At 44.3% G+C, this 5461-nt stretch overlaps 1 pseudogene; it reads left to right on the top strand.

The window, feature by feature from the left end:
* Positions 1-3773: 3773 nt before the first annotated feature.
* On the top strand, positions 3774-4846 carry LOC131517884 (dual specificity protein phosphatase 5-like; annotated as a pseudogene).
* Positions 4847-5461: the final 615 nt, after the last annotated feature.

Here is a 5461-nt window from a genome sequence, read left to right as displayed (position 1 = left end):
TTTTCCATTGTCCAGTCCCCAAGAACCTTGACTGAAGAACCAGCATTCTGTGCTGGGTTTGAATTCATCATTAGCACCCAGGGTAACCTCAGTCCACAGAATGTAAGAAGACAAGTGAGGCAATGTTTGTGGAGTCCAGCGGCTGAACCGGCTCCACAACAGAAGAAATGCCCCAATTGTCCTTCCTAAGCAAAAATTGCCATGATTCCCCATAAATAAGCAGTTGTCCGTTGACTGTTATAAATAGACTTTAATATACAACCAGCTGTCTCAGAAAGTTTATAACTGTTGACCAAAGACACAGTAGGGAAGAGAAATGGGATGTTTCCACATAGCAGGAGAATAGCTTGTCTGCAGTGAGTGAGGTTGCACACAGATTCCCCATTTAAAACATGTTAGCATGCCTGAATTCAAACTAAAATTAGGGGATAGCACAATGGGCTTCATGTGGGAGTCTTTTCAATAGAGACTGTATTCTTTTCTGATGGGCACCCTTGAATTCAGGATTGTGAAATAAGTAGCAGCTACCAGCAGACATCCTACAAAGTGCTGGTCAGAGAAGATATTTTAGAAGATACAGAGCAAGATGCACCAGTTTGGCTGTGATAAGAACTAACCTCTGTCCCTGTCTCTTACCCATTTCCTGTACTGCTTTTCTTTATCGTTTTCAAAATAATTCTCCTTCCTTGCCTTCTTTCTCAACCTCCCCAGATAACAACTCTATGAGCAAGTGTTTTGAACAGTTTATTTTAACCAGATCCAATCCCTGGGGCAAGATGCAGTCTCAAAAATCTGATGGGGTATGACAGAGAACAAGGCCCAGAGCAGCCATCCAGGGCACATGCCTCTCTGTACTGCAGAAGGATCCCACCCACGGCTGCTGTGAGTTCTAACCAGCCAGCCAGAGATAATTGGATGTGGGTGAGACTAAAGGTAGATGTGCTACTGTTGCAAAGCTCAGTAAAACAACTCAGGGAAGGACAAACGTGCCTCAGAGAAATATGGAAATAGAAGGGTGAGGACAAAAGACAGACAAAGGAAACCAGAATCTAGAAGGAAAGACATATCAGAATGTTTCTCCCTCTACTAAAATAAATAGGGATGAAAAAGAATAGGATATTTTAATACAAAATAGTATACTGTGTACTTTTTTAAATGTACATCTTCCCAAATATCTCTGAAATATGCTCTGAGGATGATTTTCCTTTCCAAATGGGTTCCTAGTTTGATTCCCACCCTCTAAAAAATTTTAAGAGGATTATAATTTTCTAAAATCACTTGGATTAAAAAATAATAATAAAGACTACCATGATTGCTTTTGAACTATCCAGAGCTAGCAGATAATCCTATGATCCCAACTCACCCTGAAATTTACATGAGTGAGAAAGTTTATGTTTAGTTTAAATTGGAGATTTTTTTTTCCTTCTGGTTGAGACACATGTAATTTAATGCCGAGTCTTATTTAAGAATTACAAGTTCTATTTTAAAGACTGAAACACTTTAAACTGAGTAGGCAAGAGAATGTACCCTTAGAGATGTACACCCAGAAGATTTGAGATATTTGAGATCTCCTACTACAAACTTGTAAATGATTACTTTTTCCTTGGAAACTGCTGTTCCTCAATATCCTTTCATAAAGCAGCACCTCCCTCAGAGTGTTGTAATAGAGCTAAGTGAGTGGGAGTTGCCTTACACATGGCACTCAGTAGTTTAGCACAAATTAAAGCACTTCATAACTTGACGTTGCTTTCTTTTTCTTCCACGGTAACTTTGCACTGTAGTATACAGACACAAGTGCATGTCAGTATACAGCTTGATGAATTTTCATGAACTGAACATACCAATAGGACCACCACCCAAATTAAGAACATTCCGCACACCTAAAGGAGCTCCCTTCATGCTCCACTGTGGTCACTATTGACCAACCTGCCAGCTCACAGTAACTACTATCCTAACAGTATCAGTTTTGCTTTTTTGAAGATATATATTTTTATTTTTGCTAAATAGACAAAGTAAATTTACCATCTTAACCATTTTTAAGTGTACAGTTCTGTGGCACAGAAGTATGTTCACATTATTGTGCTAATACTACCAGCTTCCATCTCCAGAACTCTTCATCATCCCAAACTGAAACTCTAATTCCAATTAAACAGTCTCTCCCCACTCCCTTCCTTGCCCAGGCCCTATCAATGACAATTATATTTTCCATGTCTATGAATCTGACTATTCTAGGTACCTCATATAAGTGGAATAATATATTATTTATGCTAGTTTTGCCTAGGAGATACATATCCAACATAAGGGACTGCAAGCTTGGTACTATGGTTAAAGAATGTTATTAATGATAATTAAAAATCTTAGTAAATGATGCTGACATGTTTTCCATACCTCATCAGTTTCATTCAACAAATAAAATTAAAATAGCTAATATAAATAATATTAAATAATTAAATAGCTAATAATAGAAGTTAAGCAGTCATTAATCAGAAAGCTCCTTAAATGATGAGAAACTTAACCTTTCTGTGAGACCAAAGGTCCACCCCTCAACCAGTGGTCATTCTCTAGCAATGTCCTCCAAACCTGGGGATTCCCAGGCTCTCACCTGACACTGACCAGTAGCTAAGGCCTTAGTGTCCTATACCCAAGCTAGCCGGTGACAGAGTATTCCAAAGAGGCTGGGAATGCTAAGGGTGACAAACTGACATCCCAAGGTCCAGGTCAGCTTTGGAGCAGCCCTAAGGCAGATGATACAAAGAAGGTCAACAACAGGGGAATAGGTTGTATCCCAACCAGAGACCTGTTCAACAATACAAGTTTGCCCAAGGGCAAACATATGCCCATTCCAGCTCCTCCTTCCTCACCTAGTGACCTCGAAGGTGGCACTAATCCTGGCCAACACACAATCTAGGGCACAGCAGTATTCAGACATTCAGACAGAACAAGGCCCAGCTCCCCTCCGTGAAGAGGATGATGAGAATAGCGGTAAAGGGGCTGCCACCGTGTGAGACAAGCATCACTCCCATAAACCCATTCTTCTGACTGCTTTGAGACACAGAAACCAAATTTCACCCTCCCTCCAAAGCTCTCTTGTCACTGTCAGAACTAATGCCGATCCCTCACTGGAGTCCTGAGACTTGAGTGGCTGCGGGGCCAGCAGGAGCCTCCAGAGTATTTCCAAAGCAGCCACACTTTTCTATCAGGGATGTGTTCACGTGGTACACACACATCTCGAGTTTATCATCCTGGACCATCAAGGAGAAAAGTCTGAGTTAAGGGATGACAGGCCTGGAGGAGCCAGGAGCAGGTAGAAGCAGCCCTTGAAGGAACACAGAACAGGAGGGCGGACACTGATAGCCACAGCCCATACTTACGAGCATCAGTAGACTTAGGTGCTTGTTTCCACGATTTCCCACCCCCATCCCCACGAAATGCTACCAGAAAGCTTCTGGAACATTCCTTCCCTGACAGGAACCAGAGCACCAGCTACTTACTTGTGCACCTGAGAGTAAAGCCATGTCACCTGACAGAAAAGATCTCATTCACGTGTGAAGGCAGACTCCAGCTGGGATCATCCAACGGCTCTACCCAGCAAAAATGCATAACCAAAAACCCAGAGCCAGTCGCTCACGGTCAACCTCCACTGCGCGGTGCTGCTTCAGACACGTCAGCGCAGACGCGACACTGCGTGCTGCCTGAGAAGGCAGTTTACGCATGCGCGGCTGCTGCAGCGCCCAACCTTGTGCTGGACCAGGACCTGCTTGAGGAAAGCGACGATGTGGGCGTGCTGCGCTCCTCACTTGACACCTGGCTTCCCGTCGGCCCGCCGGTGTACTTCCTCCTTTGGGAGGCTTTCTTTCTTTTTTTTCTTTTTTTTTATTTTTTATTTATTTTTGAGAGGCGGAGCATGAGTGGGAGAGGGGTAGAGAAAGAGAGGAAGACACTGAATCCAAGCTGTCAGCCGACAGGCTGACATGGGGCTCGAACTCAAGAACTGTGAGATCGTGACCTGAGCCAAAGTCGGACGCTTAACCGACTGAGCCACCCAGGTGCCCCAGGATGGGAGGCTTTCTAATGGGAATATCCTGAGTGTTGCATAGATGTAAAATTCATTTCACTACAGATGTTTGAAACCAAAAAAGCCATCAAGAGCCAGTGTGGGAAATCAGTGCCAGCTTATGACCAGGACCAGAACATCCCAGGTGAAATCCTTCAGCTGCTCCACCTTGGAAGTGCCTCCAAGTGGGAGTTCTTGGCCAATCTGCACATCACAGCTCTGCTAAATGCCTCACAGTGGACCTTGGAGTCCTGCATGACCCACCTGCAGTACAAATGGATCCCGTGTAAGACAGCCACATGGCTGACGTTAGCTCTCACTTCAAGAAGCAAATGGGCTTCAATGACTATGTCAGGGAAAGGGGAGGCAAGGTCCTGGTCTACTGTGAGGCTGGGATCTCTCATTCACCCACCATCTGCATGGTTTACCTCATGAAAAGCAAGCAGTTCTGCCTGAAGGATGCCTTCAATTACATCAAGCAGAGGAGGAGTGTGGTGGTCACCCCCAGCTTTGACTTCATGGGCTAGCAGCTCCTGCAATAGGAGTCTGAGATCCTGCCTTCCACACACCCAGACTCCCTCCTGCCAATGAGAGGCAACCAGCTCTTCATTCATAGCCCATTTGCAGACACTGAGACCTGATACGTAGGGTTCCTACTGCACATTTCCTACCTCAGTGCTGGCTCCGGTGCCCACCCATTCAACAGTCTCAGACCTCAGTAGAAGCCCCACGGCCATACCTATAGCCTACAAATATGGCTGGGAGAATCAGCCCAACCCCAAAAAACTGTGATTTTAATTTTTTTTATTTTTTTAATCTTTATTTTTGAGAGAGAGAGAGACAGAGACACAGTGTGAGCAGGCAAAAGGCACAGGGAGAGGGAGACACAGAATCCAAAGTATGCTCCAGGCTCAGAGCTGTCAGCACAGAGTCCAACGCGGGGCTTGAACTCACGGACTGTGAGATCATGACCTGAGCTGAAGTCAGATGCCCAACCGACTGAGCCACCCAGGCGCCCCTGTGATTTTATTTTTTAAACTCAGATATTTCATACCTGTGCAATACTAAAAACCTCACTCTTTCCCACTGTAGGTGATAGTAAATGGCCACCGGGATTGCAAATGAACTTCAGACCAACCTTAGGGATAGGTTTTTGGGACTAAAGGAAGTTCAAGCCGTTAAGAAAACAGCATCTGACTACTCTACTTCCAGATCTGGTGACCTCTCAGGACTGCACAGTCTGTACACCTCCTAATTCGCCTTTTCCTTTCAAGCTTAAGGCAAGAGATAACCTATAGCAAAATGGAAGAAAGTAGGTGCTAGATCAAGAGAAAAAGCAGTTAAGAAGCCAATTCATTTTGAAGGAAGCACAATTTCCACCTTAACATTAGCAATCTCAGAATCTCT

Source organism: Neofelis nebulosa, chromosome 1, assembly GCF_028018385.1.
Source record: "Neofelis nebulosa isolate mNeoNeb1 chromosome 1, mNeoNeb1.pri, whole genome shotgun sequence".
In the NCBI taxonomy this organism is placed as follows: domain Eukaryota; kingdom Metazoa; phylum Chordata; class Mammalia; order Carnivora; family Felidae; genus Neofelis; species Neofelis nebulosa.
This window is presented reverse-complemented; position numbering and strand designations above follow the sequence as displayed.